This window comes from Saccostrea echinata, unplaced genomic scaffold (genome assembly GCF_033153115.1).
Source record: "Saccostrea echinata isolate AGI-Se365-2 ecotype Australia unplaced genomic scaffold, CSIRO_AGI_Sech_v1 ptg000014l, whole genome shotgun sequence".
In the NCBI taxonomy this organism is placed as follows: Eukaryota; Metazoa; Mollusca; class Bivalvia; order Ostreida; family Ostreidae; genus Saccostrea; species Saccostrea echinata.
In genome coordinates, this window is record NW_026889763.1 from 9,611,715 (window position 1) to 9,638,904 (window position 27,190).

The 27,190-nt window shown below is 31.4% G+C and overlaps 2 protein-coding genes across 4 annotated transcripts in view; both read left to right on the forward strand.

The window, feature by feature from the left end:
* Positions 1 to 27,190, forward strand: part of LOC133187205 (coatomer subunit zeta-1-like) — a 406,408-nt gene that overhangs the window by 186,722 nt on the left and 192,496 nt on the right. The window lies entirely within an intron of this gene.
* LOC133186728 (homeobox protein abdominal-B-like) overlaps positions 1 to 27,190 on the forward strand; it is a 123,479-nt gene that overhangs the window by 27,172 nt on the left and 69,117 nt on the right. For all 3 annotated transcript variants that reach the window (XM_061322005.1, XM_061322007.1, XM_061322006.1), the window contains exon 2: positions 2,083 to 2,257. The gene's annotated coding sequence lies outside the window, so the exon portion shown is untranslated. The remainder of the gene's footprint in view (positions 1 to 2,082; positions 2,258 to 27,190) is intronic.

Here is a 27,190-nt window from a genome sequence, read left to right on the forward strand (position 1 = left end):
AGCAAGTTTGAATAATGTAAATAAGATTTTTGTGCATAAAAATTACAAAATTAACATACTTTTGCATTTTTGTCCGATGTTTAATGCGATAAAAATTCAAAACAACAAGTAACATTCTGTATAATGAATCAAATAAATAGCATAAAATGTTGCAACTGTAAGAAATATACAATTACATGTTTATGACATATTTTAAATATCTATATTTAAGACACTATAAAAAATGTTAAATTGTGATTTGTCTAAAGTTTACAGAATTTTTAACTTTTTATGATTAAGACAACATGAAAATAAATCCGTATATAAAATACAAATAATAATACAAAATATTGCGATAAATTGACTAACACAGAAATTGAAGCAACCAGTATATCATAAGAAATTCAGGTTAAAAAGGTAGTAAAGTTAAAACTAAACATTTTCTTAACATACTCAAGGTACTGTGTCTGACAATTGTTTTTCTTTAATGACTTGAAACAAGTTGTAATTAGGAGGATGATATCGTAAATTGTCAAAGTATTTCACTGTTGAAAAATGTTATAAATTACAATGCGATTATTTATGTGGGTAAAATTTACAAATAACAGCAGTGAAGCTAATTCAAGATATTTTTGTAGAAATGATAATGTTCCACTTGTTAATTCTTTGATTGAATTTGAAAAAAAAAATGAAAGCAACAGGCAGTTTTTCCATTTCCATTTTTCTGCAACTGTGGAAAAGATGAATTGAGAAGGAAAAAACTCTTTTTTTAAATGTATTAAAGAACTATATACGGTAAGGGCGTATTCCTGCCCCCATAATAGTCAAATTTTGAAAATCTCTTGAAATGAGCAAAAGTGCATATATTGTATAAAATAATCCAAATTAAGACAATATATTATGAAATTGGAAAAATTAGTTGGCTTTTCTTGTCTCTGTGACGTCACAAACTATTTGGATTTCCGTTATTTTTAAAATAGAGGCCAAAATGCACAGAGTTTGTTCAAATTTGACTGTAGTATTTATAGAGCGCAAGCTTGCTCAGGTACCAAATTCACATATTTCATTGATATTATCATTCTACACATTATATCAAAAGATCTAGTCTGAGCAGACCTGCGCTCGATAATTTCCAATCAAAATACCGACGTAAAATACACTATTTTCTCTCAAAATCATTGCAATTTGGAATTTACGTCATTTTATTGACGTCATATCTAACTAATGATGTCATAGTTGATAAAAATATTTAATGCTTTGAAGTCTGCAAATATCCACCTGGTTTAGAACATAATAAAAGATTTCTCCATCAAAGTTTTATTTTGGGGGCAGATACTGGCCACTACAGAATACAGTCCTTTAGAGATTTAAAAAAAAAATACAACATGTCTGAATTTCTTTGTTGACGATTAAACACTCTCAAAGACACAAACTACATAGATTTGTCATTCATTCATTAATCTAGGGTGATTTACGCGTGGGCGTATAGACCTGTATTTAACAAATTAAAATGAATGTTATTTAATGACAAAGTACATCTCTAGCAGACCCTCCCTAGCGTTTCTCTGACAATTTCCTTCAATGACATTTTTATCAATCAATTAAATGAATTAGATCCTCCGTTTGACAGACAACTTTGACACTGTACCTCTGTCTGCTAGCCTTTTTTGCTGTCCCGATTAGTTCTGTGGAAACAGAAATCTGTCACTTAACATTGTCTAGTCTTCGTGTGGTAGAGACACTTTCAGAAAACTGTTGCCTCTTTTCCCCATCACATGTCATATCCTTATTAAAGAATTTTGTAAAAGCAAAATTTGAATTGTTCAACGTGTACGTCAAAATGTCTTTAATTTATCAATTTTACACCTACAGATAGACTGTAAAAGACTATTCTTTAAAAAAAATGTAAGAGTGCATATCTTTCCATGTTTGAAAATATGACTATGATTGTTATTGTAATTTTATATAATATCTCATACTCTAAGATTTGCACAAAACAGTAAAATATTGGAAATTTTTGGACATTTTATAAAATATTGTAGATCTTTAAAACATTTACTCTTTTAAAGAAACATTTCATTTTCTTTTTCATTTTCTTTACAGATAAACATGGAACATAATTACGGTCAGGATTTCTCTGTAATGTGTTGTCGAAATTGGATTATAATTGTGTTTTCATATAAACCGCCATAGGATTATTACATCACTTTCATGTGTTTCTGTGCAAAGAGGAACAACTCGTGTTAAAACAGTGCCAGGCTAGATTGATGTGCCCTTGGTAAGTTCCAATTTGTTGTTTTTCTAGAGACAAAGCACAATGTGCAGTAGGATAAGGTGTCGCTGCTCTTTTGTCGTAGGCTGTTATTTGTCCCAGGTTTACTCTGGTCATTCAGTCAGTTGAGCCAAGTAAGTGTTTACATCTGGTCGTTAAGTTTCAATAAAATAAAATTGATAGAACTTTTAAGTATAAAGCTCGAATTAATTTTCTTCTTTGACGTTTGATAAGCTCGACAAAATTACGGGGTTTTGTATTTTACTCGAATTTAACGGTCGTTTATTGGCATTCGAGGGTGAAAGTCAAACATACGGGAATGGTGCGAGGTCTTTTGATTTTCACATTGATGTTTTCAGATGAAAGAGATCGAAGCAATATTTTTATATCTGGTCAATTATTAAATTGAATCCAACATTGTAATGTATACTTTCAACAAATAACATACTTGTCTCATGAAAAACTAAAAAACTTTTCTCTCTTTTTTTTTTACTTTTAACAAATACAAGTCTCCAAGACAGAAACTTGGTTTTCTGACAGGGGAAATCTGGGGTTCGTAACATGTTAAAGATAATTTTCTCAATTTGATAGAATCAAGACATGTTAGAATTGTTGACCCCCGGGGATGCTGCCAAATCGACCCGTATCGGCCTGGACAACATAGCAACGAACCTACAGCAATATCTTTGTACATTTTTACGACCTCGATCGGTAAAATTTGGTCATAAACTGAACATCAAAATTCCGCGGTTATGACCCCTGCTTTAGATTTGTTAAGACTAGTCAGTACTTGGGGTTCTTTCATCTGTTAAGTGATGGGGGCAAACTTAACATAAAACATCCCGTAAATAACGAGATAAAAGCTAGGACGCCCAAGAAGATTTTTGAAACGAATTTTTTTGCGTAGATTTCAATTTTCGGTAAATATTGATACTTTTTCCAGACATAATTACTTTTGTGTCAGTATTTATATCTTGTATTCATTTTCATGCCATTAGAGTAGTGTTAGAGGGGGATAAAATTTTACAGTTTTCCACAATACTATACCCTTATTTATACCCTAAATGATAGAATAAGTTGCTATATAATTTTTTTATAAATTATTTTCTTTATCATTAACATCACATTGTGTATTTCTTACGTCTCAAAGACCCTATGTATATAAAACATATAACAAAAAAAATTCTTCTCAAATTCTTGGTTGCCAAAGAGCATATCAATATTGCTCTTTTTTCCGAAAACAATTAAGTTATCGGATATTTAAAATTTCTATTTTTCTTTATTGATTCAGACTAACTTTGTCCCAAGAAGCGTTCACTGGCATTTTTCTTAAATTCATTTTTCTTTATAAGATTTCAGCTTCCTTTCATTTTATTTTTTTTAGCATTTTACGAAACTCATTATCAAATTTCTGGTTCGTTTGTTTATTTATGTATTTCTTATTTATTTATTGATTTATTTTAAATTATTTATTTAATTTTTATTTTATTTATTATTTATGGGGTTTTTTAAAATTTTTATTTATTTATTTATTTATTTATTTATTCATTATGCTTTTTGTCACATTGTGGGCGAGTCGATTTATTTTTTATTTATCTAGATGTATTTATTATTCGCCTCCGATTTTAGTTTTATTTGGTTTATCTGATGCACTATAAACGAATCTTAATGATAAGTTTCCTTTTTGATTCATCTTAGAATTGATTTACAATTATCAAAAATTTTTAATGGTGAAGAATATTATATTATTTTCTTGTACAGTGTAATTTGTGATTCCATATTAAAAATTAATCATATCATTAAAACTTAAATCATTCGCCATATAGTACATATCACTCCTGTACGAGTTATCTCCCGCTTAACACTATAGATCTTGCCGATAATAAGCTGTAGATCTAAAATTCAATTTTTTAAAGAATTAGGCACAACAAAGTGAAATTTAAATTGCTATTCTTTTATCATTATTTTTTTTTTTACTTTTTAAATATTTCATTTTTTTTCATCTATTGATTCTTTCGATTTATCTTTGAAATATATATAAAAGTGTGTTTTTCTTAAAGTTTTTTTCCTACTCTGTATATATTTTTTGATTAATCTTGTAAACTTTTTTGTGACCTTTTACTGTTTCTTAAACAACAGTTAACCTGCGAAAAAAGCTAATATTTCTTTGTTAATTTTAACACATTTGGCATTATGTGAGTTTTTTTCAATGTGTGAGGTTATATCATAATTCATATCTGGGCTATTACACACGGCGACGAGTAGGCAAATGGACGCCATAATTAACCACCTCTATTGCCAAAATACTTTCTCCAAAATACCTGAATATACTGAATTGTTGTTAAATTTTGTGAATATGTTAATCCGTGTCAACTATGTGCATTATTTTTCAAAAAGATTTATTCCTTTGTATATTTAAGTAAACTAGCGAGTTTTCCCTCTCGATAAATGGTGTCGTAAATCAACCCGACCCCACACAATTTTTCTTATTTATGTTGGAAAAGAGGTTTTTAACAGTGTCTCGAATTAAACTTAAAAATTCAGCAGACCAAGCAAATTATTTAATTATTTTGAAACTGCCTTTTCTACAATGACTGTTGTAAAGCTGTTCTTATTTTCCCTCCTTTTTTCCCCTTGTCTACACATTAGAGCGGGTTTTCATCAAATGAACGTGATATTGTTATATCATCTACTTTTAAGCAGTATTGTACAGTTTCGCCATTCGTCGTCGCTGCTGGCAAATTTCGTGCGATTTATGTCCCTAAATAAAGCAAATTTTCTATTATCACCTTGTAAAATTCACAGCACAGATACAAAATTGGGAATAGTCGGTGTAAATTTAACAATTTTACGACAGAATTGTAATTTCATAGAATTTGTCAGGGTAGTGCTATAATTGGATTCTGACACTATTCCGCAGCTTACAATGACATAAATTTTTTATTCAATTTCAATGTGAAATATTTCCTTTATTTCCTCAGCTCATTATTTTATAGAACCTGATTTCAATTAAAATATCTTTTTCATATAACCCGCAAACATAGAAAATATCTAATCTGTCCGAAGTGCTTTGCTAGAGAGAAATTTAAAAAAAAACATAAAAAAACACAACACGAAATAATATTTACAAGAGAGCGAAATTAACAATAGCTTAATTAAAAGCCGCGTAAGTCTTCCCTGCTTATAGTAGAAAAATTATTCTAGCTTTAGAAATATCATATTTTTTTTCAGTATGAAGAGAAGTATCATTTCGATTAGAAAATCAATTAATAATTTTTATTAATTTATAGAATAATATGCAACAAGAAATCTTTTCTTGAATTAATTTTAATATATTTTTAAACTGTATTCCTGCATGTATGAAGAAAAAATAAAGATAATAAATTTATCTAAATAGTCTTCCATTTTCTATCGTGAAATTATTTGTAATTTTATACTGAAATATGTTGAAAATATGAAAAAAAAAAATAAAGAATGATATTTTATGTATTTATTACGATTTGTATTTTTAAGCTTTTACTTTCGTATTTTTCGTTCGGATCAAATAACTTACAACTAAAGAGTGTAAGAATTCGCAATTTTATGACGTATATTAACATCTTTCCAATTACAACCTGATTTTCCATCATTTATAGTATTGCAGTATTTTAATTCTGTCCCTCTACGGACTTTTCTATTTCTTCAAAAAAACAAAACAAAACCAAACAAAACAAAAAAAAGAAACAAACAAAAACAAAACAGCTTAGCAATATTAATTTTTTAGAAAACAAAATTAAGCAAATCTAGCTACCTCTATTAGCCATATCCCTCTCAATACAGCTGTATAATACGGATATCATTAGTTATTTTCTGAAATTACTCATCATTTAGAAGTAATATAAATTCGGATTACAGTCTTCTTCATTACTGCTTACAGCCACAGCTTGGTGATTTCATTGAGCATAAATCTGTCAACAGTGTATATTATCTATTTCAGAATAATGAAGATAACTGTTCAATAACTTTTATTGTATTATGTTTTATACTCTATGAGGTATTTTTTCTTGCTTTTTAATTCATGTGACATTTTGTGATGACATAAATACGTGCGAATTTCTCACTATCTCAACAATAAATGTTGGAGAAATTCTCTCTCTCTCTCTCTCTCTCTCTCTCTCTCTCTCTGTGAATTAGGGTAACCTTTGCTTATCAACAGTGTTGATGTCTGCTCGCGATATTTGAAAGGTAGTTCAAGTTTTCCAATAAATCGTTAAGCATCCCTTCATTTACCAAGGTTATGGCAAAATGGCTCTGTAGGGAGAACGGTGTATACGCTAATTCCTGAACTTTGTAGAACTGCATTGTGTTTGCCGGCCCCCTCTTTGGGGTAGTTAAAAGGTAGACAATGCCTTTCTTTTGCTTGCTCATTGTGTCAGGGCCATGTTCTAATGTTATCATTACAATGAAGGTCGATTGACGCTAAAATGGGGAAAAGGCTTCATATTAGAACTTCTGTAATTCTTTTTCCCTTAATTTCTTTGAGCTACATTTCCTATTGAAAAAGATCGTATTGTCTGTAAATTATATTTGAATATAAATTTTGTTGAACATTTTAATTTATTTCCACATACATTTACGAACACGTAAATAAAAATAAAATTATTTTAATTTAAAAAAAAAAAGTAAAAATTGAGAGTATCTGAAATCGTGACTTTTAAATGCATTAAATATATTGACATATATTTCATAACTGAATTGCGATTCAACAAAAAATCCTAGTAACTACTTAATTTCAATTTTCTACATGCATATTCATGTATCTACACTGCATTTATTTTTATCCCCAAATCAATCCACTTTTTTAAATTTTATTTTAAAATAAATATAATATAAATATGTACATACAATGTATTCGCCGTTAAGTCTAGTCACATATGTGTCCTTCATATTTCGTTATAAATTAGATTTACTTTATAAATTTTATTTTGATCAGGCAACATTAACAAATATCACAGCAATATGGAATTTATATTGACGGGACTTTCTTTTTTTAATTTTCTCTCTTTTTTAAGCTATTCTTTTTCTCTTCAGTGCAGAAAATTCATGTAATCCTTTTTCCCTTTTTTGGCGGACAGTGAGAGGATAATTTTTTTCCTGATCAATTTTTATTGAGTTTAAGAGCTACATGTATGGTTTATTTTTGTACAAAGATGAAATGACTGGAACTCCGTTAGAATAAAATCACACCTTCGCGGAACACGAAAGCACGAAAAAGGCTTTCATGCATTCCACATTAAGTTTCCACGGGATTTTGATAGTAGTTCTACACTACTGTTATTTTTCCTGTCATATGTTACATTAACTGATATAAACTTTTTTCCTGAAGTTTTTCAATCTATATTTATTTATAGCGTTTGTAATTGACGAATGTTAAATAACTAGTATTGAATGCAAGAATGATATGTTTTGCAAATTGTATAAAAAAAATTGAAATTTGTTTTTGATTAATTAACAAGTATTAACAACTCAAACGGAACTGTCTCTTTAGAAATATACAGTAATTCTCCAATTACATTCGATTCCATGATGAAAAATTAGGTTTTTATGAAGATTCATATTTGAATTTTCCCACAATGAGCACAAACAACAGACCACAATTAAGGAATATGAAAAATTACAATTAAATACTGACAAGTTTGACTTCTGAACAAGTGATGCGGTGACACGCCACATAGCGATTTGGAATTAATTTTATTTTGTCCTCTAATTCAATATAAATAACATATCAAACAACTGGTTCACTATCACCATTGATGTCAATCATGTTGTTTTTAAAACAGAAGTAAGCCGTATTTCTGGCCTTGATAGCATATACAATGTATGTACATGTATCTTTGTTGAAAAAAAAAAGTCAATGCCCAATATCATATGTTTGATAGACTACCCAAACCGGAGGATTAAGCTGTCCATTTTAATTTGGTGGTGAAAGGTTTATTTTCTTTGTTATTTATTCGTCAAATTACCTGCTGTTCCTGACATGACCTACAACTGTAGGCTGAAATCTGGCTGCATTGCTCATTGGATTTTAGGCTTTGTCTTTCTGCAAAAAGACCTAATTTTATAACGACCAAAAAAGAATTTTCCTCAAAGAATCCCATTACCCTTTTTTCAGTTGCATTATTCCTACCAAAAAAGGTATTTCATTTAACAGTCTGTGTATGTAAATTAGTAATTATTGGGTTTTTTTAAAATTCAAATATATCTAATTTAGATTTATCTCACAAATTAATTGGCTATACTCCAACACTTGATTAATAATATACCGGTATTAACCTGTGCATGTAAGAGTGATAATGCCTGCAACTTCGCGTATATCTACATGTAACAATTAAAAAAATACTTGTATGTATTTTTCCTTCTTAGTCAAAGATATGGTGATTCTGAAAATTAAGAAATAAAAACCTCAAGATGTCCTGAGAAAAGTGGAGATTACATTTATTTAACTGAATTGCAGTTTGACGACCTCGACAGTCTTTACTGTATACTGAAGCAAAGCATATGTGGAATCAATAGGTTTCGGGTATGAACAGAGTTAAAGACAGGTTTCATGCAACAAAAAATGCGTATTCTTCAATCTAGCTTCATTTAATTCTTTAAACAGTTTTATGTATGCCTTGGATACTCAAGGGCTTTCAATGATAAATATTCATGAAACCTTTGTTTACAATCTTTGTCGCAGCTATGCATACATACACATCTAAATAAGTGATAATTTTCCTGATGAAGTAATTCTTAAAGGAGCCAAATTTATATTTTATATTTTTTAGTTATGACGTATCGCTATTTATATTCAAGATCATCATATTACATCTAAGGTATATCATTTTTATGAAGGATTTTCTTGCGACGAACAGCGAAAGGAAAAAAAGGTCACTCCTTCACGTTTGCATTTAAATAATGCAATGTTTGCATGTACTTATTGCAAAACTTATACATTCTATTATGCATTTACATGCATTTCAAACATCTAAGTTCTCTTATTTTCATATAAGAAGTTTCTTGATAGGAGCAGATCGCATTAAATATATATAGGATTAAGATCTGAGTCAGACATCATCTTACAATTACTGATTTCATACTATCAATCTGTATGTTTCCAATCACTATGTGGCAAAGATCAACCCCATATCTGGTTCTCTTTCAAACTGAGATTTAATTGTTTCCGCATTATCTGTTTTAATATAATACCTAAAGGGTATTTCAAATTTTACATGATGTTTTCAACTTTCTTAATATTTTTTTCAAAAAGAAAATGAGAGAGAGAAAAAAAGCAGGAAGAGACAGGAGAAGAAAGTATGTTTGTCTAGGTGTTATTTTGATTTATTATACTTTCATGTTAAATACTAAAATCTGATTGGTTTAGAGGCATTTAACAATCCGTAATGTTACCCTCAGCATTAGCAACACACTTGACAACGGGTAACATTACGAAAATATCACATGCGTTCAAATGATGCGCGTACGGTTCACCGTAGAATTCTCAAAACGTCGGTTGTGCGTTTGAAAGAAGTCGAATAAACAACGTCAATAAAAGCTTGCGTCCGATGTAGCTTACTTGAAAACAACAAACGACAGACGAAACATCCTTGCGAGTGCAAACTTTAGATGATAAAGGACTTTTTGAGTAGCAAACAAACAAGAAAGAGGTTGGTAAATCTTTTCCGAAGCTTTCTTATTGAAAAAATAGAAGTGGGGAGTGTGAAAGCTTTCTAAGCGTGAACTTAACGACGATCTCCGAATTTTTTGTATGATATCCGAAATCAATAAGACATTCAGTATAATAAAATAAATAGTGCACGTTTTTTAGGGTAACAGTTGAAATTGACACCCCTCGGAAAACCATTGTCAACCTCCGCTGACGCGTCGGTTGACAATGGTTTTCCTTGGGGTGTCAATTTCAACTGTTACCCTAAAAAACGTGCACTATTTATATAGTAGATTTATGGAGATGAAATATATCAATGTTATCCAAAAAGTGGGAAAGAAATGCATCATAACAAAAAACATTCAAGATAAGACAATATACACTTTATTTACGTTTGTTCTCAAATCGAGTTACATCTTAATTTTAACACAGGTGAGAGACTGATATACCTTTACAATTTTAATGACCTCTGTCGTCCTTAAAAAGGTCTGGATTTTCTGTATGTATATTCTCTAATGTTATGACTTACCCTTTACGTAACCCTACCAACTTCGCTCTGTCCTCAAGCACCTAACATGCTGTGAGCAGTTCTGCAACCCTTTGGGAAAATGAGCCTTCTTTCAAAATAACTGAAATTTCATATCTTTATCAATATGCAAGTTTTGGAGATACAGAATAAAAGTCATTTCATGGAATCCTTTCTTCTGTTTGAGAGATGATCCAGTTATGTTCTTGACAAAGTTTACCGAAAATTTTATTAATCAGAGATTCTGACACTGTCTTAAAAACATTCTCTGAATGATTGTTAACTTTGATGAGGCATTAAACAGTCTGTTAAAGTATAGATTTGACTTTGATAAACCTTTGTTATAAAGGAGCGTTTTAAATAATTTGTTTATCACGCTTCAAATTTCTGTAATTATATTTCTGACCACTGGTTAAGACAAACTGTCTTGAAAAAACAATAATAAACATGTGTAATTACAAACAATACAATCAAAGCTTACACAATCATGACCCTACACATTTTACTTTTTATTGACCTTGACCTTTAAGATAAGACCTTGAGTGAAAAATCTTTTTTTTAAAAATCCAGGTCATGAGAAACAATACACTCACCTAATCTAATTAAGGGCTTGATACTAGTGGCTTGTGACAGACAGACAGACGGACAAATAGATTGACAAACAAAGAGACAAGTATTGTCAAGGCTGTCTTTAGCAACGTGTTCTCTGATTAAACGTGGACGACACTTTTCTCTCTGTCTGTGTGGATCTCTTCGACCATCGTCATTACTTTTAACTTTAAAATGGACACTCTGCTATTTTCAGTGAATCTAATATTTCTGTAAGCATATATAAATTAATGTATCTTATCTTTCTCCTTAAAATATTTACAAGATCAGCACATTATCATATGTAAAAATATTTATTTTGTTTATTTGTTAAGTTCCATATGAACAAATGAAAATCATGTTTCAACATGTTTTGCTACCATGGAGCACACTTGACGTCAAATTTAAACATTAGCGTAATCAGTTTCTCAAAAATTACTCTCCTTGAATACAGCAATGGTGCCTTACCCTCTCAGTAAAATGTTTTTTACCAGTAGGAGTTTACTTTGCTAACATTTGTGTTCGTTGTTTGAATTTTTTTACCGGAACAGTGAAGCGCCCATTTCTTTCTATGACGTTACTAACTTTTTGGATCAGATTTGCACTGATCCATCGTGTGATACAGTCTCTACCACTCATAAACCAACCGTGCCATTTACACACAACTGGTGCACAGTTCACTTATATTTCCTGCTTCCTCCAGCATTTTCAGATTTTATCCGGGAGTTTCCTTGAAGCAACACAAAATTGTATCGCTAGTTGCTGCTCCATGGCTTCTACGGTGTCTTTTTTCAGTGATGTCAACCTTTCTTCCGAAATTGATTTCTTTTCAACGAAGCAACATACATGTATTTAGTAAGAATATGAAAAGATGTTACAATTCCTCATTGAAACGTCTTTTTTCTGCACCATTTATTTTGTGTATTGTTTGTAAATTACTATATTTTTACCTGCACCTTGACCCCATTTTAGCAATTTTAAATTTTTAATAAGTTTAAACAATATGATATTATATCAAATAATAACATGATAATTTTGAAATCTTTGATACAAATCATTTCAGTTTATTGTTAAAATCATGTCTACCAAATTTGGATATAAAATGAAGTTAAGTAAAATAGTTATGACAAAAGTCCATCAACTTTCGAACAACCCTCGTACATGTATGAAATAGGTGAAGATAACAAACAGTGATTGATCTCAAAAACCTACAAAGAATACAAATCTGTGAACAGGGCATAAACACGAACCACTAGAAATTCCAGAGGTTGGATCAGGTGCCTCGGAGGAGTAAGCATTCCCTGTCGACCGGTCACACCTGCTGTATGATTCATTATCGTTTTAATTAGTATGTACGGTTATCTTATTTCTTTTTTAAGAAATGTTGAAGTAATTATATTAATCAAATACAGAAATTTCAACTATCTCGTTTCAAGTCAGCATTTCGTAAATTCTATGCTCTTTATAATGACCTTGTTAGCAAATGTAATCTATAATTTGGCCGTATTTTGGCTGACGTTTTTCATACATGTACCAATTGTTAGGTCTTTGTTTTTATACTAATTTTGACCACAGAATATTCCGTCTACCTGTAATCAATTTTGTAGATTTGTAGCAATACTTTGGGCTTACGGCGGGTTTGACCGGTCGACCGGGGATGCTTACTCCTTCTATGCACCTGATCCCACCTCTAGAATTTCCGAAGGTCCATATTTTTTGCCCTGTTCAGAGATGTGTATTGTTTGTAGACTTTTTTTTAGATCAATCACTGTTCGTTATCTTCACCTTTTTCATATACAGTGTACATCTTTCCGACTGAGACTGTTTTAAGCAAACATACTGAATTTTTACAATGTATACCGGTATATAAATGTTTATATATCGGAATTATTTCGAATTAGCAGTGTTTTAATTACAATCGTATGAAAATTAAGGAATTATTTCAAAAGCAAAACACACTGGAGGAGGAAAATCATACAGAGTATTACATAACAAATAAAATATACAATGCTCCTTTCTTAATATTTTTTGATAAAATGCAATAGCTTACAAATATTTATCATTGAACCAATTCATACTCTTAATTACAATTGTCAACATAGCAGATCTAGATAGTGAGAAATAGTTATCTCCCATAATCTGGGGATGCACTCTACACATTTACAGTATCTCTGCAAGGCCAAAAGAATCAGAATTGACAAGATACACTGTAGTTAAAAATAATTAACTAGGATTGTTTTTCCCTATCTGAACCAACAGTAATAATGAGGGTCGCGTTGACATTTTTATGAACGACGCCAGTCACTAAAATCAAACATTCATTAACATTTGTATGTCACGATTAATCCGGGTCTCCATGCATTTTTTTCACTTACATAACCCTTAAGCTCTTTTTAGAGGTATTCAATAATTTTGAGTAATTGTATATTCGTTTTTTATGAAAATAGCTTATTCTATCAGAAACTTAAATAAATCAAAAGAACTGTATGAAATATTGTTAATTTGTTGCAGGACTTATCTTGGGGGAAACGTATACAGTTGATTTACCATGATGCTGCGGAGAAAAAATGGAAATTCACTTGTAGACACTGAATACTCTCTCTCTCTCTCTCTCTCTCTCTCTCTCTCTCTCTCTCTCTCCACACACACACACACGCGCACACACACACACTACACACACAGAGAGTGTGTGTGTTAACGTAATGGTTGTTAATAACACACAATGAAGTGTTTGTTTAAATGAATTTTCTGATACCTTTTTTTCATAATTTAAAGCTTCTTGACTAGTTTCACTTATCTAGTTGGGTTTGAAAACAGACCACCATAGGGTTAATTGAAAGCGTCACGTGAGAAGCCAAAGAATATTCACAAAAGGCGACTTCATTTGAATAATAATTTCAACAGAACATCAATATTCATAAACAGTTATTTGCTCCATCCCAAAGGACATCCATTAAGTTGATCCATCGGCATGTAAGGTCATGTGCCCCTGTTCTCTTTCTCTAACAGCTTTAATCTCCTTGGTTTCACGCATATATTGTTCACTCTCTAGAGACGGAGGTACAAAAAGTTCTGATCAAATTGTAATTTGGGGAAAAAAATGGAATGCACCATTCTTATGTATTGATCAGCAGCTTGAGAACCGCACTTCCGTACCGGCAAAAATAGTCAATCAATACAAGCAAGGAAAATTTGAAAAAAAATTCCGGATTTATGTAACCATAAAAGTGTACAATAAAATGTTTATTAAATAATACATCATTCAGCATTTCTCTCATTAATGTCTTAGTTTATATTTCTTCATACTGGTACCACATCAAACGTGTTTTTACCGGATATAACGTGACTCCAATACGAACCAAGGTATAATGATGATATTTAATAAATGCTATACTATGTGTATTGCAAAAAAAATTTTAATCAATGACGCATATACTGGCTAGTGTTATATAATTGTGATTAAACATCAAAATAAAATTATCACTGGTACAAAACGGATTATCATGGCGCTGTCCAACAAGAAAAATGGCTGTGATGGCCGAATAACTGGAGTTCTATGTGTTTTCGAAATCTCTGTGTTTGTTCTATTTGGCCATAGGACATTCAGAGTAGAATAAGCTAAAGTTGTTAAGAAATCTAGTTCGATGTTATGTGTGTAATTTTTTTATACACACGATTTAATAGAAATAAAATCAAAGAATGCATTTGAAACTTTACAATTTGACATTATTTTATACTTCTAGACAGTGATGCAGCGTCACTTTAGAATATACCATTAAATACACATGTATGTAACATTAAAAGTTTGAACTTTATCAAGTTAAACTTATCTTTAACAGACTGTTATATGTATGTTTAACTTGATGTTTAAAATGTTAATGCAACATACATTCAAACACAGAAAATTTTAATAAGGATGTAATCAGAGGCCAAATAAGAATGTTTTTAAATGTTCCTGCTGTGTAATTTACAATTTAGATAATTGTGTAATCAACGAAAACAAGATTTTCATCAGATATGATATTTCCTCCCATTTACAAAATTTGTTATCGATGCCATATCAGGTTAACACATAATCAAATGATGTTAAAAATTAAATTTTAAAGATTAATTTCTTTAGAACATATATCAATAGTAATCCAGATTGTCTAGAGTATATGTGGAGAGTTTGTGTTTAGCGATATATTGCTATTCGTCAAGGAAAATGTATCTGCACTTTAGATACAATGAAGAAATTTACCTTGTACACTTGATAAGGACAAAAATAATGAAATGAAGAGATTAACAAGATACACTGAATATAGAGACATGAGAAAAATGAAAAATGAAAATACACGAGGTGTCAGAGCTTGGTTGTAGAATCTGTTACGATATCGGGGAATAAATTTGGTACTACTTTCTGTTTTGTATCTTTCCGCTTCGTGGGATATTTATTACCTCGCATCAATGGCGGATCTCTAGTATCTTAGGTTTGATGGCGTTTTTATTTCTGATCATTGGATATAAAAATTGTCAGACTTCGGCGAGATTTCTTCGATATGTAAATCTGAAATACTTCATGATGATAAAATTGAGCACTAAACGTACATTTTCTTCACAATTTCTGAATGTTCTATTCAGCTTTTTTCTTGGACATGCATGCATAGCTATGTGTACATATAGGCATGCATATTCATGATATTTAAAATCAATTGTTCCAACGACTTCCGTAACAATGAATGTCTCCTATAAGCTCTCACAGTTGTCACATGAATAAATAATTCAAGAAATCTCTATACACAACAAAAAACAGATTCAATCGCCATTCGGAATACCTCTTCGTAGATCCTTTCTTCCGATTACCAGGTACATTGCCTCGGGGTTCGTCTGCGTCGAGAACCCACATGTAGAAGCCATGTTGACGGTGATGATGGTTTTTATGGTCGCCTCGGGCGGTCGAGTGATGTATTCCCTCTATAACGTACATTGTCGATGTGTGCGTGTGTGGTATTACAAACACAAATAAAAACTTGCCTTTTTTCTCTCTCCACACACTGAATCTTCTGGACTTCTTGTTATTTTATCTATGTGATACGTTTGATTCTTTAGATTTACGGATTATAATGGTATTTTTAATTTATTTAGAGGTAGGTGACAACACTATTTAAAACATGTCTGCGCTTTGATACGGTTCTAATACTAAGTTAAAGGATTTTATGTTCTTTTTATGCCGCTCTTTACAAATGCAGATTAAATTGGTTTGGTACTATAAATGCAGGATAAATGTTATTGATACGCTCCTGGTATCACCCCCATGATGTCCAGGTGGTCCCCACATAATTTTTCCGTGGGACCGTAAACAGTTACAACCCATCAAATAAGGCGGAGTATCGGGTGGTGGGGAGGATTCACACTTCGACACCTGAGACACTGCATTTACTATCACCTGATTTACACCTGCGTGTTTCCGTGAGGTAACCTCCCCCACAGCCCACGTTGTCAAACAACGAAAGTCCACGCCCCCGATGTAAAAGGTTTTATTTTATTTATTGCAGCTCTTAAAAAGTTCATCAATCCCTGCTTTTATGCTTACTTATGGTCAAAATATGCACAGTTTAATCTTGGTCTCTGTTTTAGTGTGATTTGATATTGACTAGGTAATTTGTATACACTGGACGAGACCTTTCTAAGCTCACCTTCAAAGATAAAACTCTATCTTTGGGTTTACACATCTGGGATATTTTGTATTTACATTGCGTTTTACGACTTGGACCCATAAAAATTTATTTGTCTGCCCATCTATTATATCCTTAAGGAGCATGCGTGTAGGTAATTATTTGTTTTAGTGTGTAAACTTGTAGTAAAAAGTCTTATTCTCTTTTGGGTTGTAAATTGTCTATATATTGCCAGATAATGATAACGATAGGCTGCCGCGGGCCCTCATTCTTTCCCACCTTTGTAGACAAGGTTTTGGCGACATATCTGGTCGTGGAGTCCATGCGGAAGGCCACACTATGTAATCTGGGCTTGTTTTTGTGTCCAATATTCTAAAGAAGGCGGATAACAACTTGTTCTTTTCTATTTTTATCATCACCATGGAGGCACGAGACTTTGGAATCTCGATATGTAATCTTACCCTGTAAATCGGAGAAGTCTGAATTTCCTCTGTCAAAAGGTAACTTCTCGTTTCACAGGGTATATTTACCAATCGGGAAAGACAGCATGAGACAAGTGATTACCTGATAGGTCCACCGGTCAGTAAAGACAGCATGAGACAAGTGATTACCTGATACATGTAGGTCCACCGGTCAGTAACGTGCGCAATTTATAAAGACTTGACAGAATTGTCAATTGTAGGTAAATAAATATCTGGAAATTAAAGCATTCAACTTGATAAAATTGTTTGATTTGTTAATAACAGTAGATACATGTATATTGATTTTTGTATTTTTTTTCTTTAAGTACATATGCTTCGAAATAATAATAGCAAGTCAATTTGTGAAATTATAAAGCTGTTTAAAAAGGGGTTATATCATAAACAACATCTTTGTTTGTAGAAATGTCTAAATTAATGTTTCTTACAGGATCGCCTGAGGAATCCGTTAACAAATAATCTATGCAAACGATGTTAACAAATAATCCATGTAAACGATGATATATATATATATATATATATATATATATATATATATATATATATATATATGTATATATATATATATATATATATATATATATATATATATATATATATATATATATATATATATATATATATATATATATATATAACACTCCAAAGCTCAAACAAATCAAGTAAACTTTAAGCAGGAATTTATTTCTTTATCATATCATTATTATTAGTATCTAGATTAAGGACGAAATTAAAGTTTTATTGTTGATTCAAAATTGCATTTTAAAATCATCTGTACATTTAGTTGTTTTGAATATATTTTATACATGCCTTTTTTCTAAAAATATTTTTATGATATTAATAAGTGTTTTGCACGAAAAACAAGGTAATGAAACAATCACTGATTTATTAAATAAATTTAACTTGTTAAAAGTATCGCGTCTAAGATATTCAATGAACTGCTTCAAGCATATCAATGTCATTCATTTAGTTTTCTTAATTTAGACTTGAGAAATGTCAGTGATCGTCCTGTCAAGGATTTTATGTGTAATGTAATTAGAAATTAGGCTTTGCTTTCCTTTGTGTCCTCCATTATTTTAAATGGTGTTTCTGGAAGTTGTACGAGTATTTTAATTAAAGCCCCCAAATTTGCATATGTACAAGTATTAAGCATGTTTAAAGACGCTTTGTAAAGTACACACACACCGACACACACCCTGACACACACACACACAATCTATCTATCTATATATATATATATATATATATATATATATATATATATATATATATATATATATATATATATATATTATTATTATTATTATTATTATTATTATTATTATCAGGTGAAGATATGAATGGAATTCTTGAAATAATTTATTCACTTTGTCAGTGATTATTTTAAATAATTAGACATTTTCATGAAATCTTGCTAATAATTGAATTGAGTAATAAAAATCTTTAGAAATATATAAGGAATCACGCTCACGCCCCGATGGTGAAAGCAAGCTTATTCCTTTTTAAAGAGGATCGTAGCTTACATAACTGTTGATGTAAATGTTTCATAAATACATATAGTACAACAAGGGCTTTATTCACTGTCCATTTCCGGGTGTTGGTCGCTATCCAGAAAGACTTCTCCTTGGGTTACTACTATACAGTGCACTAAGTACAGGCCATTAGGGGTTTTATTGCATGATAAATATAGGACAATTGCCTCGTGGCGATATAGCATCCGACAAACTGACTAGAACTTTATCAAATCTCCTATATCATCAAATAATTAAATACTAACGATGGCCTCAATTTGAAAATGTTCACGGAGTCACGTGGTCTGAGCTCTACACAAGGATTGTACGAAACTGCGGTAAAAATGTCGACAAACCCTGTTTCCAAATCAAAGCAATTTAAGCAAGCTGTATTTGTATTGAGATGAAATGCAGGAACTCTCCCATTTATTGGATCCAGATGAATTTTCCCCATTCCACTGCCCATTTCAATTATGAAAATGTGAAAAGTTTAAAACACAATGTCATTCTCTGTGCATATATAATTTTTTTCTAAGTTGTTTGAAAACACTGTTTTAGCTTAGCTGACGAGTTCATCCTTTGCCTGTAAGGTTTCTTCTAGAAAACGGACATTTCCAATGACACCGTAAATACATTGTTGTTTTTGTATCTCGGCGTTCCCGGGATAATCTGAGAAGATTTCAGGTTCCCCTGTCACATCATTGTCAAGACGGGGAGATTTCCTCCATCACATTTATGGCTTAAGATTGAAATCAGACACCAACCAACCCTCCAAAACTCAAATAAAAAGGAGGAAGAGTTACAAAACACAGACATCTGCAACATCAAGATTTTCTTTTTGCGAAGCTTTGACGAAGATAGGCTACGTTTGAAGTGAAAAGAACATATGAAAAGGACAAAGAAAACTACTATTTACAGCTTATTCTCAGATAAACTTTTAGCTGTTTCATAATTTATGGTAAATGCTTTCTCAAAATATGCATCAGTTCTACAAAAAGTACATATCCTAGAGATTGATTGAAGATTGAACAGAGTGAATTCCACGGGAGATAAACTGGCATTCTCCATTCCTAAACTATCAAGAGCAAATCATGCGTCATAAGAAGGATACATATTATAATCAAAGGATAATATTTTTTAGAACATAATTGTGTACATCAAACGGTATTACTCTCCACTGTGGGTCGTGTATTTAAATAAAACATCTTGATAAACCATCAATCTAACGACCTGACACGGTTTCTGTCTTCCAGGGGAGAACCTTCTTCATAAGAAACAGGAAAATGAACAATCCCTAGAGTCCCATATTAAAGGGACAAAGAACTCTTATTTAATTTTCATATAGTCCCTAGAATTTTTAATTCATACTTTACTGTCACCGCTGGTTACACCTTTGTATCGTTCTAATTCCACATACAGACAATCCATCTATGGTTCCATTTTTATTTTACGGTCCATATCTGACTGTAAAATATTAATTAATTAACACACCTGTATCAGTTATTACCCGAACGCGACCATCCATCAGATCAGTGCCAATACCTGAAGACAATGAAGCACGTGTGTACACTATCATCTAACCAAAAGGAGCTTTGGACGTTTATGCTGTTATAAATCACCTGACCTTTGAGGAAAACGCTACCACTCTCTACCACTCATTCTGTTGCTCTACTGCTGTAAATGTCAACTATTTCGGAATAAACTTTTTTCTGCCCAAAATTTTAATAAATGCAATTTGTATATGTTTTGTGGAAGATTTAAACTATCTTAACTTTTAAACATTACTGTGAGCTTAAAAAATAGAAACCTCTAACATCTCAAACACAATAAAGACTTAAAAATATCTTATTGGTATTGCTAAATTAAATTACGGCTAAGCGTTGGTGAGAAGAAGGCATTAGACGATGATATTAAATTTTGTGTGAATGAATCCTGGGAAGAGTGCGAAATCTTGGTTCTACCTCATTACTGAGTCCAGTTTACGACCACCAGGCGGAATAAAGGAGAATAAAATTCAAGGAAACCGAGAACTGATTGTCAGGGGAGGAGGGGTGGTGGGGTTTAATGTCTGCCAAAAGTGTGACTGATTGACTTCTTCTATAGCCCGCTAAATGGAACCCAGCGACAGTGAGAGATGTAGCCATTGCACTGTTACTAACTTTTACAACTTTTCTTCCAGTTTTGATGCATTTATGGTCCTTTTTAAATGTCAAAGAAGAAAAGAGTACTTCAATTTCCAAATTGTGTCCCCACTGTTTTCTCCAAAAAATAGTTGCAATATTTCCGTTTTTGTTCCTTGAACCAGTTCCTGTCACTCGGCATGATATCGTTCCTAATGATCAGGCGATGCCAAATCCCACTGCTTTGTTTTCCCATTTTAACAACGTGGCCTTTATTTGCCTCCGCATATTTTCTAAAATAACATTTTTCTACGTTGTTTAATACTTTAGAAACTTTGAATCACACATTAACTTATTACATTATTTTTTTCTTTTAGTTCATATCCTTCTTTGGATGAATTAAGTTTATTTTATTTTTTATTTGGCGTGTTGTAATTTATCACTTTTTTTTTTATAAATAATCAAAAATTCTGCAATATCCTTCTAGAGGTCAGATTTCCTATTATACATTCGACATTTACTTTTATTTCGATCTGATGACTCTGTACGTAGCTCTAATTATTCATCAATTTGATTTTGGCCGCAGAAATTGACATACTATTAATAACATCCTTACGTAATTTGCACTTATTAGTATATTCTTATTTCTTTTTTATAGAATGTAAGGAAATTTTACATCATTTCAAACCTACAAACGTATTTTAATTGTTATAATTATTTCTCAACCCGTAATGGCAGGTGGAACAAATATTTTCTTTTAACATTTACTGAAGGTTAAAATGTACTTTGTTGAAAAGACAGACTTAAAATTATTAAAGTGAGTTTTACAATACTTCTGTCAATAAAGTAAAAAAGCAGACTGTGTGATATATCATTACATTACAGAAATCGTCTTTAATTATTAAAATATGATATGCTGTTGCAAATTGCTTACATTGATATCCATGTAAGTGTTGAAATTCAAAAGAATTTTCTTAATAAAAGTCATTCATTTATATGTTTTCAATTTCGATCCATACTTCAAAAGGTATGCAAGATAACAGATCGTATCACTCTGAATATCACATCGTACAATCATCCATAATTTAAAGGTGAAGTTCTATAATTTAACATAGTTTTGTATCTGAAATGCAATTGCATGTACTTATGATATGCGATGAAATAAATCATTAATATTTTTATTTTTCGTTGACAGTTTTCTTTCATGATACATTTGCAAGGCACAAAAGATGATACTAAATAATCTGAGTTCATAAGGTATATTTTTGGTAGGAGTATTTGAAACTTAAAGGAAGGAATATTTCTTCGATGTCTTATTTTTATTTTTTCGTATTCTGATGATAGGATTCTTGAAGAATATAAAAGAGAAAAATATGAAATGCTACTTGAATTAGTAGAAAAAGAATAAATCTAAATATAGTCATACAAATCCTTTGTTGTAAAAAGTAACAAATTTAAAGCAATTTTTCTGTTAGTTGATAGTCTATGGGTCCTATTTCCACGAATTTCAAATGCGTTACATATGCATTTTTCATGCATAATTTTCTTACGTTGGATAAAAAAGATTGAGACATGACCCAGATGGTACAAAATTTATCCTTTTTGATCACCTTTTTTCTGTGAGTACAATCTGTTCTTACTCTATCTTTAGACACTCATTAAATGTTTATATAGAGTTACGACACCGCTTTGATTTGATTTTAAAACTTATAATCAATCATTCTGGGTTTAATTTTCACAAAGAACATTTTATTTTCTTACATTTTGCAATGTCAGAGAATTAAAGTTATTTCTGAAAAAAAAACCATAAGGCAACAGAAACCAAATAAAAAAGCATGTTTTATGCAATGCGTACTCTACGTGAATTTGGACGTTCGCGTGTACACATGAACTGGCGTACCTGTAGGTCGATTTTATCTATATTTTTAGCAAATTAAAACACTTTTGTTCATTAAAAAAGTAAAAGTTCAAATATTTTTTTTTCTGAAAATATGGATAAATTTAAAAGTATACGAAATCCTGTAAGGTATAAATTTGCAACCCAGCGTTCAAAATTTGCAAATAATGATGGATAAGTTGTGTGCAATTTTGGAAAACTTCATCCGTGCTTTGTGTGCGTCCAAATTCTTTCATTAAAATACCTTCACCTTCCAGCAATTTCATTTTTAATATCGGGGAAACAATAAACTTTGAAATAAGAGATATAATTATGATCTTTATTAATTATTCATTTCATTATATTATTTACTGTTTAAATCAAATACACTGTAATTCATTTTATTATACATGTATGAATGAATCATTCCTACTCTTTGATTGTCTGTAATCCATAATTTTTAGAAATCATGAAGATTATAATTATTTATTGTATATATATTATTAATTACAATCACTTGCACCCGACCCTCCAGGTGAATATATCTTTTAATTTTTTTTACATTGAACCAGAAATAAATCAGAGCTCGCAAACATTTTGGTCGTCCAATGAAATTCCACGTCTCTCACTGCATTCGGCCAGACTTCAGCAGACGGAAGCAACCAAGAAAGATGGCGAGGTTTGCTAAACGACTTTGCATCAGATAAATGTAGTCACTGAAAGAAATTAGAAAACAATGACTTATGTATTTTGTCGTACGATTTAGCAACCCTTGAAGTACAATTTCCGCTAGTCATTTGAGCTCGTGTTGACCTCAAAAACATCAGTAATTGTATTGTAATCTATAAACTTCATTTTAATAGTATAGTTATATAATTTAAGCAATGTGCAAAAAAGTAAGCAATTTTAGTCTTAACCTTGGAAATGTTAGACCAGTCTTTAATTTATTCAGCATTTGTCTTAATCAAATGCAACCAAAGTAGCCTATCTTCCTCAATACCTTTTTTTAATAAATACAAGAGTTAAAACATCATAAAGCCATGTTTCACTGATCACTAAAAGGTGTAAAATGTGAGAATAACGAACAGTGATCGATCTCAAAAAATCTTTAAACAATACCATTCTGTGAAGAGGATATAAAACACAGACCCCTGGAAAATTCCAGAGGTGCGATCAGGTGCTTAGGAGAAGTAAGCTGTTCCCCTGTTGACCGGTCACACCAACCGTGAGTCCTATGTATTGATCAGGTAGACAATTGGTATGTAACAAATCAGCCAAAATATAACCCACTGATAGATTATATATATATATATATATATATATATATATATATATATATATATATATATATATATATATATATATATATATATATATATATATGCTAACAAGGTCATTATAACGACGATAAAATTTACGAAATGCTGACTTTAAACGAGGTTGTTGAAATCCTTGTAACATCAATTTATCTGTAGCCTGCGCCGGTTTAAAAACTGGTCGTACTCGGAGCATGCTCTTGAGGTGTTATCACCAGGTGATAATGAGATATTACTACATAAATAAGGAAATTTGACGATGGAAAAGTTGAAGTCATCTCGTTTGTCATACAATTTAGTTGTTACATGTAGTTGGCCCATATCGTCTATAGTCAGTAAAACATCCAAATATGAAACAGATTTGGCAGACCCTGTTGTGTCTTTTATTGGGATAATTATTTAGAATCGACATATGAACGAAAGTAACTACTGTTATTTGATAATACATCGTCGATATGTCTAAATGGCGAGTTGAAGGCCACAGCAAGCGTTTCTTCTTCTTCTCATGTAGAAGTTTTTGAATAAATTCTTCTTCATAGGAATATAAAAAGAGGTCGGCTAATAAAGGAGCCGGTTAGTGCCAACAGTTTGTTGGAAGACCTGGTCTCCGAAGACTACATAAATGTTCTCAATGAGGAACTCCAGCATTCTTTTAATATTATGTTCAGAGCACTTGTGTGTAGAATCAGAGTGATTTTTAACACAGTAATTTTGTTGATGACCAATCACATAACGTCAATCACTAGATAGGAAAATTTCCGAGTTCCATTTTTATTGAAGATGCAGTTATCTATGATATCAAAAAGTCTAGTTTTTAATTTATCGCAGGGAATAGACAGATCTTTGGACAGTATAAAAACCCATAGCAGTATTAATATTTTGTAATTACTGTAGATTCCTTATTTTTCGCAAGTACTTATTATCACGAAATGGCTCCACTCAACGTTAAATAGCGAGAATAATAATTCGCGAGTGGACAGTTAATCAACAGATTTTAATTGTTTTCAGCACCATAAATATTAAAGCAAGCAATTTTATTTTGCAAGTGGTGCTTCTCGCTAAATTACGCCATAATTAATTCTTCGCGTTTATTAAGGAATCTACAGTAGTTTGGGGATGAGCAAAGATAAAATCTGGTTGAATAGTTATTGTGTCGTGGATATCTTTAATAGTAAAGTATATTAATAGGCAAAACTCAATGAGTGCCATTTTTCTCAATAAATTCTAAGAACACTTTATTTGAAAAAAAATGTCTGGAAATTGACCTACAACATGAAACTTAGAATAAATTCTTCTTATAACAACCAAATAAATTTACATTTGCGACGCTCTCTTCACCTAAGAATGTGTCGAAATTGGAATAAAAAAGATGTTCATCTTTTTCTCACGTCTGAATCTTTAATATATGGCAATGTAAATCTACTTGCAGGGACATGGGAATGTTTCGAAATTGTCCTAAATAAGAAGTACATCATTAGAGATGTCTTTTTCCTCTGATATACAGCCATGTAAATCATGGCGATCTGCAGATCTAATTAAATAGAATTTAATCTGCAATTTCACCTGGAAACTAATTAAGCCATTATAAATGTGCATGTATAATTATTTACAGTTTCACAATAATTTTTTTTTTTCATATCATTGTTCTTTAATTTGAAAGTCTACTGTTATTGAGCTTTTAGTATACTATACATATATAACATTTTGCAACTTTCTCTTTTTTAAATCTGCTGTTTTCCCTGTTTACAAGCAAGCTCTGGGTTTTTTTTTGTTTTTTTTTTGGTTTTTTTTTTTGTTTGTTTGTTTTTTTTGTTTTTTTTTTTTGTAGTAAACTATACATTTCATACTTAGTTATATAAATAGGGTTACTCATAGCAAAAATATGGACACTACTATTATTTCTCTTATCCACAACTCCTCCGATAACACTGAATAAAATCTAATGTGATGTTCACAGAACCTTTCTAATAATTACATAGTGCCACCGTGCACCTCCGATTTTATATTCTGACCATAGATATTCGAGGTTTCCCATGGCAAAATTTAGACTTTGCCATAATATTGATATGACAGTGGGATTGTCATTTTGTGAGGTCAGTGCTCACAGTACCTCTAGTTAGCTCACCTGAGCTGAAAGACCAAGTGAGCTTTTCTGATCACATTTTGTCTGTAGTCCGTCTGTCCGTCGTGCTGTCCGTCCATCTATCCGTCTGTGAACTTTTCACATTTTCGATTTCTTCTCCAGAACCACTGGGCCAATTTCAACCAAATTGCCGAAAAAGTATCCTTTGGTGAAGGTGATTCAAATTTGTTCAAATGAAGGGCCACGTCCTCTTTCAAGGGGAGATAATTCAGAAATAGTGAAATTCTTCAAGAACATCAAAGCTATGATTAGTCGTATTGATAGGTTGTATAGATTCAGGTTTATTCACATGATGACGCCTGGGGTAGTCTGGGGCCGCAATGGGGGATCAAAATTTTACATAGGAATATATAGGAAAATATCTTTAAAAATCTTCTTCTCAAATACAGCAGAGCCATCTTAGTCATATTAATATGGGAGCATCCTCAGATAATGATTCTTTTTTTTTTAAAATGATGACCCCCCTGGGTAGGGTTTGACCACAATGGGGAATCAAGGTTTTACATAGGAATATATAGGAAAGAATCATTAGAAATCTTCTCAAGTACAGCAAAGCCATGATTGGTCAAATTGATATGGACGCATTCTCAGGTAGTGTGGATTTTTTTTTTTTTTTTTTTTTTTTTTTTTTTTTTTTTTAAAATCATGACCCCCAGGGATAGGGAGGGGCAAAATTTAAAAAAGAAATATAAAAGAAAAAGTCTTTTAAAAATCTTTACAAATTTTCTGTTCAATAACACCAAAGTATATTAAATAGTTATATTAATTTGGAAGCATCCTCAGGTAATGTAAAATTCAAGGTTGAGGCCCCCATGTAAACTTTTCAGTACTAAACTGATTTGTGCTTTTTCTTAGCAAATGTGCTCAGGTGAGCGATGTGGCCCATGGGCCTCTTGTTTTATTTTTTCTTTGTTATTTAAAATAAGTTTCTTCTCGATTTTAAATATATGATCTTGCAGGGAATATAGTATACGTGAAGTTAAGGGAATTCTTACGAGTAGGGAAATCTAGACACACTGATTAGTTTGGTAGATTTTTTTTT